This window comes from Ambystoma mexicanum, chromosome 6p, assembly GCF_040938575.1.
Source record: "Ambystoma mexicanum isolate Mex_15411 chromosome 6p, UKY_AmexF1_1, whole genome shotgun sequence".
Lineage (NCBI taxonomy): Eukaryota > Metazoa > Chordata > Amphibia > Caudata > Ambystomatidae > Ambystoma > Ambystoma mexicanum.
This window is the reverse complement of record NC_090935.1, coordinates 802,598,070-802,614,234: the sequence shown is the minus strand read 5'-3', so window position 1 is coordinate 802,614,234 and position 16,165 is coordinate 802,598,070. Positions and strand designations below refer to the sequence as shown.

At 49.0% G+C, this 16,165-nt stretch overlaps 1 protein-coding gene across 1 annotated transcript in view; it reads left to right on the top strand.

Moving 5' to 3' along the window:
• The window catches only part of CHD1 (chromodomain helicase DNA binding protein 1), a 2,212,767-nt gene that overhangs the window by 1,205,509 nt on the left and 991,093 nt on the right, over positions 1-16,165 (top strand). The gene's annotated exons all lie outside the window — the stretch shown is intronic.

Here is a 16,165-nt window from a genome sequence, read left to right as displayed (position 1 = left end):
GTCCAAAGGGTTGATACACCAACAAGGGTCTTCTGAGATCAGTAATCCAGCCGGGCTTCACTGGGACAGCAGCAGGAAAGTTCACCAGGCATCTTCAGGATTCGTCCCCCGGGTCTTCAGTCGGCTGCACAACTACAAAGGTTATTTGGCTCCTCTTCTGATATACCGAAATGGCTGCAAGACTCCTCTTATCCTAAATTCAGGTGAGTGTCAAACCCAGCCCTCTAATAGAAAGGAATCTGCCTCACTCATGCACACCAGCAGTGGTACAATCGGGGACCACTGTAGGCTTGACTCATGCATGCACACTAGACTTACTGGCACCAGTATGTGGTTTGGGACCAGATGGTCCCAGCCCACTTCCTGGGTCGACACACATGGCAGGCACTACTCTGCGAACGCAACTGCTTTCACGGCCCAATGTATGAACATAAAAGGGAATCCCTGACCTGAGAAGGCAGGAAGAAGGCCAACTAACAAAATGGCCAAAGAGCAAGCGAGAAATCTCGTGGGATGGTCACCTTTGGCCGCTAGCCACTGTTACTAGCCAAACGTGGTAAAAACGTGTTTGAGTACAATATAAATATAGCACAAATGGTAAAAAGGTTTCTAATGCTTAGGGGAACGGCTTAGATATATTAAAAAAAAAGTAAAGCGCTGCTATAGGTTGAAACCGTGGGCTCATACATTTAGCAAGAGCATGCAAACATTTTTTCTTTGAGACAGTTTTCGGGGGGACGCCTTGGTTTTTGCAAATGTCAACCATTTATCACATATAATATGTTAACAAAAATTAAAAGTAAAAACAAAACTCAAACACTCAGCTGGTTTGGAATGTCTACACATCAAGAATATTTTTTACATTATTTTACCAAAACACAAATTTACAAATCATTCCATATCACATTACATGAAAAAATGATGGAAAATAAATTCTGTGTTTGAACCCAGAGAGGTGGATGACATCTCTTTGCCAGAATACAACACAACGAGAAAAGGTAAAAGACATAAACCGGAAAAGAGGGGAAGATAGAAAATAACGCAATTCAGACAAATTTAGAAAAAAACTTGTGTACAGGAATTCTTATTCCACTGGAAATTCAATCAGTGCTTCAAAACATATTGCACAAAAACAGTGTAACAAGGCTTGTTGTGTCAATGCTGTTCCGTTATTAAAAGGACACAGTAACTTATTCCCATTGCTTGTTGCCTCGAAGGTTGTGCTGACACTGATTTCCAAAAGCAATATACAGAGCAATTTTGCTAAAATCCATATGGTCTCTTGTTTTTAGGACCGTTCCAATCCAAGATCATGTGGAGTGAAAACTTATTATTTTCCTATACTGTTACACAACAAACATAGAACGTGGGACTTGTTCAGTAATCCTACGGAAGGGAAAAAAACCTTGAGTGAGTTTGTCCATATATCCCTGTTTGGTAAGAACCCCTTTCGGTCTGCCAACGCGGTGTGGGAGACACTGTGGTGGGAGAAATTACACCACTAATAGAGTTCATATAGAAACAGCAATGTCCCCTTGTACTATCGCGTTTCGGTGGTATGCCAGTCAAGTTGAGCCACCTTCCATCAGGGCATGGACTTCTGACCCTGTAGGGAATAAACCAAAAGAGAAAAGGTGACATATTAAGCATTCTAAATGTCTACGCTGAGTGCCTGCAGTGGCGTTTTTAATAAAAAATATAACTAAAAAAATTATAAGAGGTCCCGGCAATCTGATTGACCCTCATGGGTGTAACTACATCTTATCGCGAGGGGTGGGGAACCAGAGGCCCCAGTGTCCTGGAGCTGGACCCTACTATGGCAGACTGGTCAGGAAACTCAGCAGAAAGGCTACCTAGCACAGCACTGTTTCTGGAGTAGTGATGACATGTATGTACTGCCAGATGGCAAAGAATGGTTACCTATCTGGGAACAGGACAAAGCAAAAAAAGAAACGATTAGACAAAAAAGTGTGCTGAGGGGTAGAGGGTCTTGTAGCTGTTGTGTTCACACTACTGCCCTTTATGTCTAACCCAGATGAGAAAATCAAATGGGTCCAGTGTAGTTGTTTGAGTGCTGGAGCCCCTGTTTTTTCCATCCAGGGGATCTGTATGGTTTGGGGGTGGGGGGTGTTGCCTTAGCTCGACTTCCGGCCCTCCTCTTCTGGTGACCAAGAAGTCAGGAAGAAGGCCAACTAACAAAATGGTCAAAGAGCAAGCGAGAAATCTCGTGGGATGGTCCTTTGGCCGCTTGCCACTGTTAGTAGCCAAACGCAGTAAAAACGTGTTTGAGTACACTATAAATATAGCACAAATTGTAAAAAGGTTTCTGATGCTTGGGGGAGCGCCTTGGAATCATATACTGTGCATATAGTTTGAAATCTAGTGGTAATCTGAGTATTGCATCGTTTTTTTTAAGATCGAAAGGGACGTCGATATGGGCGTGACCGTAACACTATCCCTAACGAAATCCCTCACGCGTCGAGGTCCCACTAGATTGTTTTTTTTCAACCAACCTAGTTGGTTGCTTATGTGGAGCTCGTAAGAGTTTATATTACTATATCTATGCCTACGGTGGTTAATCAACTTCGACAACCTTCTCAACGGCTTTATTGTGGCTTTCCTGCCCTGTCGACTACATCTACAACTGCTCGGTGACTGTTGAACGCGTTGCCTCGGCCCTCAGGCATGGCCTTTACAGTAGGGAGAGTGGGGCCCTGTTTACTTTCTTCTCTCTGAGAATGCATTTCCTTCGCCCCTCTTTCTCTTCTCGGTCTGGCTGCCACTATCCACTAGTATGGAGAGGAATCCTTTTAAATTATGCCCGTCTTATGACAGGCCTGTAAACTCTTTCGGTCTAAGATGCTGAAAGACATGCGGATTAAGGGGTGGGTGTCCTACGCTATGCAGGCCGAAAACCTTTCCCCTGCTGGCTCTTCGGGCGAGGGATCTGTCTATAGCCATGGCTGCAATTTGGAAAGCCATCAACCTTTCTGTGGAGCCTATGCGCTCTCAAGTGCCCGGCCCCAGCCCCAGTAGGTAGGCCGTCGGCACTGTTATGGGGAAGTCGCACCCCGGGCTGCAAGGGCACCCACGCAATACATGTACTTAAGCATACATCCCCTAAGGGCTCTTCAACTGGGTCGTCGAAGAAGTCCTCAACGCCCGTAGAGCCGGCGAAAATTTTGACTGCACCTTTCCGAACCCCGCGGTTCGGCACTCTCCCCGCAACTGCACGTGCGGCATGCGAATGGGCATAATACGGGTGGGCCTCTTAAAAAATCCACTGCTGTCGACCTGCCGTCCAAGGGCGCTCAAACGCTGAAGGACTCTGTGTCGCTGACCGCGCCTTCAGGTGGACCGAAACCCTCTATATCAATACAGCTTCTGAAGCTTTGCAAGAAGCTTTCGAATACCCTTTTGGCGGCCTGGGACTACAAAGGCACCCCCTTATTAGGGAGAATTCTCAGTTTATGGCTAATTTCCCTTACCTATAGAGTCCCCCAGCAGCTTTGTTGGATTTGAAGGGTTTGTTTTTTTCTCCTGCTAAGAGTGAGACTCATTTTCCCACTCTTAGACATTTTTGCTATGTGTGTTCTAGGCTATTTTTGTGTTTAATGCTTATGGAGTTTCTCTCCCCTCCATAGGAACCATCTTTATGCACATGTGTTACACAGCACCCTCCGTGCAGTGACACAGGAGTGTCGTAGCGACCCCCAAACATAGACTCCATACCCTGGGACTGACTACTGTCTCCCAGGACATGTAAAGTCCCCATTGACTTTACTAGTCAATTTCTGTGAACAAAATCAGTACAACCCATCTTACTATCGAGGTACTGGAAAGGGTTCATAGTTTTTCCCTTATATTCATTTTCCAGAGTGTACCGTACAGTCCCTCTCTCAAACGTTTCTGGCTGGTGGCAGTGGTTACTACCGAAAATATTCAACCGCAAATATTTTCCTATGGTATTTTCCCATTGTTCGATGCTACTACTTTTTCTGACAGCCTCTAACATACCGCTGGTGTATTTTAATATTAACTTTACTCTGGTAGGTTTTATTTGCCAGAACTTTAATATAACTTATTTCTTGTGTCTTTCTCTAAACTCCTAACCCAGGTCGGGGATCCTTTGTTCGTTCGTTTGGTGGGCTTCTGCCGAGAAGCCCTCCTTTCGGCGCCACTGAGTCTGGGGTGGATCCTTTGTGTGGGAGGGGGAGTAGGACCCCTGGACAGGGTTGCCTCAGCAACCCATGTCGCACTCTATCCTGATAGGCTGGAGAGTCTCTCGCCAAGATGACCACTCCACTGTGTGAGTGACAGCTAGGCTATATGAATGGGGATCTTTTTGCATAAAAGCAAGGTCCTGAGGACTGGAAGAGCAAGACGTCGCCACTGAACTAAGAAGCCGAAGAGGAGAGAAGCCAAAGACATCTGCAACGACTGAACCACCGGTGAAGCCCTGCTGCAGCGTCTCACCACTTTTCTCCACAGAACGAAAGAAGATCTTCACCTGCAAGAGCCTTCTTCCCTTGAGCTGGTGGAGGCCAACCAGTTTGCCAATCGCCTTTCTGGACCTGCCTTGGTCGAATCTCCCGTACCCTGTACTAGGAGGCCGGATAGCCAGGCACGAGTCCCCCCGGAGCGTACCTTTTATTCGTCGGGCAGCACAGCGGCTGGTTTCATCCCTGGGTAGTGCAGTAACGCGAACCTTCCTCCACGACGAGAGCCTCTCTTCCTCTGCTGGATCACCCAACTGCAGGAACTACCAGGAACAACCGCCACCGCAGGAGCCACTTCTCATTTTAAAGGTACGTTGTTCCGCCAGGCTGCCCTTTCTTCGCGGTAGCACTAAAGGTGTTAATCCTTTACCTACCAGTTGGGTTGGCCGCCCCTCTCTCTTAACATTGTCTTTCAACTTCTGAATCCACCTTTTCAAAATCATTAACCAAAGACTTGATTGCAGCTAAAAGAACATTTCGCTCCTGGGCCCTTGCCCTATACCACTGACACTGGCACAGGCCTACTGACTCTGGCTACATTTGTTAGACCTGCCTTCTTTAGATTGATTCTCAATTAGAACTGTGGTGATGCACCTTCTTCTTATAACTACACTTTTCTTCCCCTTTCTAAACCTTGTGAAATGCCATTTTGCTCGATTTTCATTTAAGTATTGCCTATACTGATGCACTGTCTAGCTTATTCTGGTTCACAAACTTATGGGAAGTGTTGCTAGGGTGGTAAGAAGCTATTTCTATATAACTTTCCCTCCCTTGTGAGAAATTGATAGAGTATCGCTTGTGTGTGGTTTTCACTGTGCCGTTTTGCTCAGTTTTCACTCTGGTTCACTTGGTCTACAATGTAACTCGGGAGTGTGTATATTTTTCCTCTGACTTATTTATCTTTAGCTTTAAAGACTGATGTGTTTGTCTAGAAGTGTATGAAATAAATATATATCTACTTTTTAATACAAAGCTTTGGTCAGCATTTCCTTGTGCCATAGTTTTGTAGGCCTTTTGTGTAAACCCTGTATACTGTTCATCTCCCTCTTGAGATCAGTCTGACTGCTCAGCCACAGCTAGCAACTAAATCTTTGTGGTACAGACTGATACCAAAAAGGATTTATTGCTCTCATCTGTAGTCCTAATCTTGTGTTGTGCTCCCTAAGGTAAATGCACAGGATTCTGCCTAACACTGCCTAACACCCAGCTCCCAAAGAGGACCATTCTGAGGCCCCCCAAGCCTCTTTCTAAGGCCTTACATAAGGGTTCATCCCCTTCTAAGCAGCCCTTCCCACCTTCTGACCCTGCAGCTTACTCAGAATGGACTAGTAAGTGGTTTGAACAGTGTATGGCTAAGATGGCTGAGTTCATCGACTTTTAGACCAGTATTATAGAGCCTTGAAGAGACCTAGAGAAGTGGACTCTTGCCCCATCCCCTCTAAATTTCAGAAACTTCCCTCCCTGGTGCCCAATTTTTATCTTTGATGGAACCACAGGAACACCATGATGATTTCTTTGGGGCCGGGAGGTCCCCTATGTCCCGACCCAGGAGGTTTCTTATGAAGGGTTTGACCTTTAGGATCAAAAGTGGTCTATCAAGGCCCAGACTAGAATTGGGTGGTGGTCCAGGGCTAGTGGCGCACACCGCCACATACCACTGACCCAGACGTCATCTGTCTGGATCCCTCTACTACTCCTCTGCAGAGAGATTTGTTGCCATTTGATGAACAAATGCTGTTCAACTCCCTCTTAAAAGGAGCAGCCGACCATTACAAGACTGCTACGCACAAAGCCGACCCTGACTCGGGCGTTGTGGCGGACATCCTCAAGGAGAAGACTCTGGTTAGCCACGCCAGCCCCTTATTAAATTCTATTAAAAGGGGCCTGGGCCCTTCTTTGCTGTCCCAGTCTCTTACACGGGCAGTCAATCACTGGGCGGAAAAATTGTTTCGCCCTGCACTTTCTGACCCCCTCTACATTAGGGGTCACACTGCACCAGTCTCTTTGATTGTAACGACCACTCACAAAAGGAAAGGGGTACCATTGTTCTCAGTCAGCAGAATCCCCTCTGGACAAGGACTTCAAAAAACGTTACGCGCTTGGTAAGCAGGTCACTGCCTCTGCCTCCTACTTGACAAGGATTGCCAACACCATGCTCCTTACGAGCTACAGTGATGTTCAGTTGGGCCTAGTACATGATGGTCTTCAGGGGGTTCCAGAGCCTACTCGATCACGCATGCTAGCGTTCGTGGCAGAAGGCAGACAAGTGACCCAGAATATCCTGAAGAACACTCTGGACTCGGCTGAAACCGCTGGACGCACCCTTGCTCAGGGAACCCTACTCAAAAGACATGCCTGGTTAAAGAACTCTGGGTTCAAATCCAAGACACAAGCCTCCTTAATTAACGAGCCTGTGGAGGAATCCAACCTATTTGGAAAGGTGGTTGACGACGCCCTGGAAACGGCAAAAAAGGAGCACAAGACTTTAAAGTCACTTAGCTAGATTACAGCTAAATGTTTTCACCAGCGCGACGGCCCGAATATCTGCTGGTTCTTTCATGGCCAATCCTTCTCACACGTGCCCCAAGGTCAAGACGGCTCGGGGGTTGGGGGCGTACCCCCTGGTCCTCTGGTCAGGGCTCCTCTGGCCACTTTCAGTACCAACAAAGAGGCTCTCCTAGGGGCAAAGGTAGAGGCAGAAAAGGCATAGATAGGGTTATGACTAGGATGTCCTTTATGGCCAACTTGTTCGAAGAACCCACAGGCCTACCACAATTTCCAAACCACACCTCCAACAGCCGAGGCTTCCACCTCCCAGCCCCCAGCTAAGAGGACACGCCCAGATACTCTACCGATTTCGACTCAAGTCGAACCAGTCCATGGTGATCTGTATGATGTACAGACAGACACTGACGACAATTAAACCTTACATGAGACAGATCATCATCATCATCATCATTATTATGATGATGATGAGGAGGAGGAAGAGGTGGTGTATAACCTAGCCTCACCTATTCAACAGGACTCGCCAGTGGCCGATTGACCAGTTGATAATCAGCCATTCTTTAATGATATGTTTATAAAAGCGTCTGAACACTTCAGAATCCAGACCCAAGAGACTCAGCTCGATTTTATTTTTAAATGTTTTTATTAGCATTTATGTTTATATGTACATTACAACATCAAGAGCATGGTGAGGGTGAGTCACCAAAGGTATAACATATATGCAATTTGAGCTTGGTAAGATTAGGCAACTAACAAACAACAAAAGTAACACTAACTGTCCGCATGTCCTCCGAGGTGTTGGGCTCTTCGCTTTGTTTTCGGACCCTCGTCTCAGGTCGGTGGGGTCTGGCCGATCATACTGGGGCGTAGTGTGGGGGGGGAGTGTGGGTTTGATATTGCAGTTTCTCGGTCGAACTTACTTGGAGATCCAGGGGGGGGTAGAGTCGAGGGGGCTTGAGGCTCGTTGAGAAAATCAAGTCTCTCAGGAGGGACTTCCAGGCCTCCAGCGCGGTGCTTGGGTCTTCTCCGCCTCAGTTAATCCCTTCCTCCCACGCCCTGGTTTCGGCTGCCGTCCATCTTAGCATCTCCTTGATCCAGGGTTCATATCTGGGGCCAGTCGGGGATTTCCAGGCCATGGCAATTGTTCTCTTCGTGAGTGCGCATGCAATGTCCATAAACTTCACCAGGTGTTTGATTTTACTCAGCCTGGGGTGGGTACCCAGGAGGCATTCCTTGGGTGTCCATTCGTATGTCTCCAACCCAGCCCCCCTACAGGTCTGTTCGGCGGCGGACCAGAGTTTCTGTGTTTAAGGACAGGTCCAGAACATGTGTATCATGTCGGCATGGTCGGCAGTGCACCATGGGCAGGTCGGGGCCACCTTGTCGGAGAATGTGGCTATCCTGTGCGGAGTCATGTAGGTCCTGTAGAGGATGTTGAGCTGAATTAACCTGAACCTCGCATTCCGGGATATCTCCTTCGGGTATGATAGGGCCCTCGTCCACTCTCCTTCTGTGATTTCAGTCCCTAAGTCAGACTCCCATCTCTCTTTCAGGCGTGCGCTTCTTGGGTTGGGCCTATCGTTTATTTGGATGTACAACCTCGATGTCGGTTTCCAGCCGTCACCGACACCATACAACTCCCGCACAAGTGGGTGTGTGCCCGGCTCCTCAGGCCATTCATTCCATTTCTCTTTGGCAACCTGTCTCACCTTCTGGTACCATAGGAATTGTCCTGGGGCGAGTCCATCTGTCTGTTGCAGTGATTCAAAGTCTCTAAACAGCCCATCGCTAAACATGTCTCCCCATGAGTAAAGGCCGTAGTGCTCCCATCTCCTCATTGCCGATAAGTCGCTGTTGGTTTTGCATAAGTCTGCCAGGATGGGAATCTCTGGTGCGTATGAGTGCCGTAGCCCAGCATAGCGGTGACTTTTGTCCATACCTGTCGCCCCAGCTGTGCTATCATAGGTGGGTCATGAGGCCCAACTTGCTTGTTCCATATTAGCTCCTTGGGGTGCATGGGTGAGGTTAGTTGGCGCAGGAGATTCGTCTCTGCCGAAGGGTCGTTACATAGCCATTTTGCGATATGAGTCAGTTGTGCCGCCAGGTAATACCTCTGAAAGTCGGGAAGCTGGACGCCTCCCTCGGCGTGGGGGAGCGTGAGGATGTTCAGTGTGAGCTTGTGCCTGGCTCGGCCCCAAAGAAAGTCTCTTAGTAGGGATTCTAGCTTCCTGAAGAAGGGTGGTGGAATATAGTATGTTACGTTTGTGAAGTAGTAAAGAAATCTGGGCAATATTATCATTTTGGATATTGCCACTCTACCCATCATTGAGAGCGGCAGTTTCGACCAGAATTTGATAGATCTGGGTACTCCGGACATGGCCACCTCCGTGTTAGTCGTGAGTAGAGGCCGGCGTGTGCTTAATGGTAAGGCCCAGGTAGCGGAACGCCTCCACCTGCCATTGAATCCCAATCAAAGGGAGTTCGTCAGTGTTCCTGCCTCTGAGTCCAGCCAAAGGGAAGGAGCAAGATTTCTGGCGGCTAAATTTTATCCCAGAGTATTTCGCGAAATTGTCTAGGATATCCAGGGCTGTCGGGGCGTTTTTCTGGGGGTCTCGTAGGTATAGGAGGACATCATCGGCATACAGGGAGATGATATTGTCTGTTCCGCCCAAGCTGATACCGGCATCAAAAAGCTGATTCCTGAAATAGATCGCCACCGGTTCCAGGCCCAGGATGTATAGCATTGGTGAGAGGGGGCATCCCTGCCTGGTTCCTCTTTGGATGGGCCACGCCTCCGATATCATGCCACCAGTCTTCACTCTCGCAACTGGATTGTTGTAGAGCACCTCGACCCAACAAACAAATTGATCGCCAAGCCCAAATTCCCTCCGGGTCTCGATCAGCCACTCCCAGAAGATCGAATCGAAAGCCTTGATGGCATCCAGCGACAGCACAGCCAGGTCTTCGGTGGATTCGGCCGTATGTGCTATCACATGCTGGAGTCTTCGCAGGTTGGCCGTGGTGTTGCGTCCCGGAACGAAGCCAGTTTGGTCTTCATGTACCATGGTTCCTATTACTCTCGAGAGCCTCTTTGCCAGAATGGTTGTTAGTATTTTGCTGTCGTAGTTCAGGAGCGCTATTGGGCGGTATGAGTCACAGTTTTCAGGTGGTTTGCCAGGCTTAAGCAATGGGACTATAAGGGTCTCTCTCATGCTACTCGGTAACATTCCAGTTTCGAATGCCGCCGCGTAAACTTCTTGTAGTATGGGGGATAGGAGCTCCTCATACGCCTTGTAGAACTCCGGAGTAAGGCCGTCTGTTCCGGGGGTTTTGCTCGTGGAAAGGGATCTGATCGCCTCGGAAATGTCCTCGGGCGTGATGGGCTCCCCCAGCATGTGTCTCTGCTCCTGATTCAGTCTGGGTAGACCGACTTCCTCCAAGGTGTCTTTGATATCTGCCTTGGGTATACGGTTGGTGTGGGCGTATAGTTCGGCATAGTAGTCAGAGAAGGTGTCGTTTATAGCTTGCTGTGTCCTGTGGGCTGTGCCCCTGCTGTCCTTAATCAAATTTAGTGCCGTCCTTGGGTGTTCTTTTCTGCATAGCCAGGCAAGTATCCTACCTGGTTTGTCCGTTTCGTTGTGTGCCTTCGCAGATCGTGTGGAAAAGTCGAACTTCGAGAGTCTCTCCCATGCGGTTTTGCAGTCTTCTCTAACCTCCTTCAGCCTGGCTTCCGTCTCTATCGTTGGGGGGAGTGTACTTTCAAGGTGCTTAATCTTTTCCTCCTCGGACTCTAGTACCTGTCTCAATTGCCTCCTGATCCCGCCTGCTTCGGCAATTACCTCTCCCCTCGTCACCACCTTCATTGCTTCCCAAAGTGTACTCCATTTGTCAACTGAGCCCTTATTGAGGTCTATATATTCCTCAAGCTTCTCAGCTAGGGTTTCCTTGAATGGGGGATCGGTCAAGGCCTCTGTTGGCATGCGCCACATCGGGATAGGGGGTCTAGGGCCTCTCACAGAGTTGCAGTACTAGCGGAGAGTGGTCCGATATCGATCTGCCCAGGTAGGACGCAGATTCAGCTTGTGAAGTTAGCTCATTGTCTATGAAGAGATAGTCTATCCTGGTGTGGAGGTTGTGGGGGGCCGAGTAGAACGAGTAGGATCTATCGACTGTGTGCAGGTCCCGCCAGATGTCGGTCATGTGTAACTCCTCCATCGCTCTGCGAAGGGCTTCGGAGGAAAGATTGTTGGGTGTGCGTGGTGTGGTAGACCTGTCCATTTCAGCGTTCATGACGCAGTTGAAGTCCCCTCCCCATATTAGAGTATGGTCCCTATGGAGCATGATTTTGGCGCATAGCTTCCTAAGGTGGGAGGGAATGCCGTGTTGGGGGAAATATGAGTTCACTATGCATAGCCGAATGTTCTCCAGCATGCCCCACATTATCGGGTATCTTCCTTCGTTGTCTCTTTCTACGCCCAGTTGTTGAAAAGGGGTGTCCGGGCTTACCCATGTGTACACTCCCCGTGCATATCTCGAGTAGGATGAGCCATGCCCCTGGCCGCCCCAGTATTTCATTAGTTTGTCCGCAGAGTCTGTGGAGAGGTGCGTTTCCTGTAATAGAGCGAAGGATATCTTCTTCCTCTTCAGATAGGAGTGTATCCGGTTTCTACGAAGGTAGGACCCCATTCCCCTGACGTTCCACGTGATCACCTTAGGTTTTGATGCCATTGTGCGTCGACTTCAGATATCAGCAGGGATACCCCCACTTTTTCGAGGGTTGATCGTATGTTGTCTCGGGCCATGACCTGTCCAGACCGTGAGGGGCGATCTGTTTCGATGTTTAATTTTGGGTTCGTTTTGGAGCCGGTAAGAGTTCTCGGAGGCGGGAGAGTTAGAACAACAACAACTTGAAAGAAACAACTGTAACTGGTGCACCCAGCTCCTGTCACAACGGTGCAGTGCTCGGGTGCTCTCGCGCTGTCTGTCCCCATCCAGGTGTCTAGCGCGAGTATGTATGTGCTGGCAACTGGCCTGCACTGGTCCCTCGCGGGAACGGGGTCCATGTACGCGCATGGGGAGTCCGATGGGCCGCGCACTCGTTTAGCGTACTCTTTTTGTATTTTTGCTTCAGGTGGGTCAGGGCTCTTACCATTTCAGGTGTATTGGGGGGCATCCGCGTCATCCCTGGCTGTCTTCATTATGTTGTCCGAGAGAAGCGTCAGCAGGGACCTCGGCCAGGTTATGTTCCATCCACATAGTGGCCGCCGCTGGAGTTTCCAGGAACACTGCCCTTCCCTTAAAAAGCACTTTCAGTCTGGAGGGGTAGAGCAGCATATATTTCAGATTCAATTTCCTCAGTCTAGCCTTGATTGGTACGAAAGAGTTCCTAGCTTTCTGAACCGACTGAGTGTAATCTGGGTATATAGTGATTTTAGAATTGCCCCGCTCTATTTCTCCACCTTCTCGTGAGAATTTCAGGATTACCTCCCGGTCCCGGAAGTTGAGTACCTTCGCAATGATGGGGCGAGGGTAGGAGCCTGGGGGGGGGGGTTTCATTTGGAGGGACCGGTGAGCCCTCTCTATGGCGAAGCCCTGGGAGAGATTTGCCACCCCGATCTCCTGTTGGATTAAGGATTCCACAAAGGCCGTCGGGTCCGTAGTCTCTGTCCCCTCCGGTACACCCAGTATCCTGATGTTGCGCCTGGCGTGACCTTCCGCCTCCTCGGACCTCGCCTCCAGAAGGGACACCTTGTTTTTGAGAGTTGCAACCTCCGACTTTAGGACCGCCGTGTCATCAGACCTGTCCTTCTGGGAGGATTCAATAGCGGTGACACGTTCCGTCAGGTTGCGGGCATCCTGTCTTATCAGTTGGATGTCGGCTTTGACTTCGCCTATCTTCGATTCTATGGATGATCTTAGGGCAGCGATCGCATCCAATACCTGATTGTGCCCGGTGTCTTCCTCCGAGCTGGCTCGCGGTGCTGGGCCTGTCAGTGTGTTCTGGGAGGCGGGCTGAGACTTAGATGTGACGAAAGGGTCCATGGTGGCATTTTTGGCCTTATTTCCTGCGGCCGCCATAGTGGAGTTTCTTGGCTTTGATGGGTGAAGCAAGGGGTTTAATGTCTTCCCGCAGGGTGGGTAAGCGTGCGATTTCAGGCAGCCCACCACTGCGTGTCTGTTAGGTGTGTCGTGCCGCCAATCCTAGTGCACCCCCTGTGTCAGGTATGTGGCTGCCCCGCGGTGAGGGCACGCAGGTCGTTGCGGCCCGAAGCTTGGATGAGGTGGTGGCGGGTGCCGGTCAAAGCTGGTTGCTGCGGGGCAGGAGGGTGCTGGTTGGGGGAGGTGGGTAGGCCCCCGTCGTCTGGCTGGTGGACTGCCGGTCTGATGCCCTCAAAAGATAGTGGGGTCGGCCTTCAGATGGGGTGGGGGGCGGTGTTAGGGAGAATTCTCTGGTTAGGCTGAATTTCCCTACCTAGTGAGTCCCCCAGCAGCTTTGCTGGATTTCTGGGGTTTAATTTTTTTCTCCTGCCAAGAGTGAGACTCTTTTACCCTCACTCTTGGACATGTTGAAGTGTGTTTTCTTGGTTAAACCTTGTGTTGAATGGGCTATGGGGTCTTTTACTCCATAGGGCCTCATGTATTTTTGTGATGTGGGTCACACAGCACCCTCTGTGCCGTGACCCAGGGGTGTCCTAGGGACTCCCCAACATAGACTCCATACCCTGGGACTGACTACTGTCTCCCAGGGCATGTAAAGTCACCAAAGACTTTGCTAGTCTTGAATCCTGAACAGAACCAGTACAAACCATCATATTGTGGACGTACTGGCTGGGGCAATTCGATTGCCCCAGGGTCTGTTAGTCGAGGGGGCACGTCTCCGTCCCCCCTGATCGAGTTTTGGCTGGTGGCAGTGGAAACTACTTTTTATATTCGACCGCGAATATTTCCCTATGGGATTTCCCATTGTTTTAGGCTAACACATTTAATTATTTATTTACGGTAGCCTTAAACATACCGCCGGTTTATATAATTATTTTTATAACTCCGGTTGGGACTTTTTGCCAAAACTTGATTCTAAAATGGCGTTGGTGTTCGCCTCTGTAACTCTGACCCAAAGTGGAGCCCTTTGTTCCACTTTTGGCGGGCTTCTCCACAGAAGCCCTCCAAAGTGGTGCCACTCTGTCTGGGGTACTTAGGAGGGGTGGAGGGGGATTTAGGCACCCTGGACTGAGTTACCTTGGTAACTCAAGTCGCACTCCGTCCTGATTGGCCCAAGTGGTGAGCCGCCCGGCTCACCACTTAGCATGTTTGAGTGACAGCTAGGCTGGGTGAATGGGGGTTTGCTGCATAAAAGCAGGGCTTTGGGGACTGGGACTTCAGAAGTCGCCACAGGACCAAGAATCCGACGAGGGAAGAGCTGAGCCGACCTGCTTCGACGACACCACCCGGTGGAGCCCTGCTGAACCGTCTCACCATTTTTTCCCGACGACCGAGGAGAACTCTTAACGGAGTGGCTCCTTCCCTTGACTGGTGGGGACAACCAGTTTTCGCCTTCTTTCCGTCCTTTTGAGGTATCTCGTGGCCGCCTTGCCTGTGCCAAGCACCCCGGCATCCGGAATACCACACTTTACCCCCATACCGCGAAAGTCGGTACCAACCCTTTAACCGGAGGACTCCGCGGCTGGTTTCTTCCCGGGCAGTGCTACGACCTTTCTCTTCTGCTCTTCAGCGAGATATTCTTCTCCCCTGACCGACGTCGAGCCTTGCTGTCGCTGCCTGGAACAACTGCCCCCGCTGGAGGATCCTTTCCGCTTAAGGTACTGTGTTCCGCCTGGCTTCCCTTGCTACCGACTGTACGGGGTAGATTTAGTCCCCGGCTTTCGAACCTGGGAGTGCCTGGGACACTTTGGCTAAACTTTCTGAGCCACTCTAAACTCTTTTTGACTCTTTGCAAGACTTTGAATCTCTAACTAACAGTGTGATCTTGGGCACATTTTCGCTCCGGCTACTCTAAGAGTGGGCCCTGCCTAGTGACTTTTGCTCACCTGTGACTTTATTCTTCTTTAAGCCTATTGCAAGTGTTCTGGACCTTAGAGTGGTGTGTCTAACCTATTTCTGCTTTTTCTCTCCCTTTCTTGGAAACTACTAGAGTGTCATCTAACGTTAAGCACTCACCTCTGTTTTAATTAAGTGGTGTTAACCTAGAGTTGTCTAGATAGGAGAAAGGATTGAATTTACTTTCAGTATAACTGTGTTGAAGTGCTTTTACTATATTTTTGCTAGAGTGTTTTTAACTTATGTGTATTTTAAATAAATAACTATATACTTTTGAAACCAAGCTCTGGTCAGTGTTTGCTTGTGCTATTGTGTTTTGGTACATATTGTGTATACTTTACATACTGCCTAACTCTTCTTGAGAGAAGTCTGACTGCTCAGCCACAGCTACCAGGTAAATCTGGGTGGTACAGACTGCTACCAAAGGGGTTTACTGCTCTACCTGTAGTCTTAAATCTTTTGCAGTGTTCCCCAAGGGAACTGCACAGGTTTCTGCCTAACACTGGTGTACAGCGGTGGGATTTGTATTGAGTATACATTTTATTGTGCTTTAGATACCTTAGTGCAACTAACCACAAAGCTTAGCACTGAAAAAGTAAAACCTCTAACATGTCAGTTATAGAAAGCTATAGTCAAGAGTCCCTTGCAGCCAAAACTGCTGATTGTTTAAGAGTGCTCTGTAAACATAAGGATCTCCTGACTAAGGGCAAGAAAATGGAGCTGATTGAAAGATTGTTAGCTAACCAAAGTCTGGGTGATGGTTCAGAGGAGCCTACCACTCCAGCAACTGTAGATGACAGTATTGAAGTTAACATGGAGCAAAATGTTGATGTTTCTGAGGAAGAGTCAGAAGAGGAGGGTGAGGCTGTTGTAACTGTCCCCCCTAGGCCTCTGCCTGCTCTACCTGCTGTGCCTACTGGACCTTTACCAGGTCCCACATTTAGTCCTCAGTACTTTGAACTGGAGAAAATGAAGCTAGAATTGGAGTATAAGAAACTTAATGCTCAAACTGACAAAGAACTAAGGCTAAGGGAAATGGAGCTCAAGTATGACTTAGAAATGAAGAAATTATCTGTTGAGAATGTTTCTCTCTCTGGCTCCTCTAG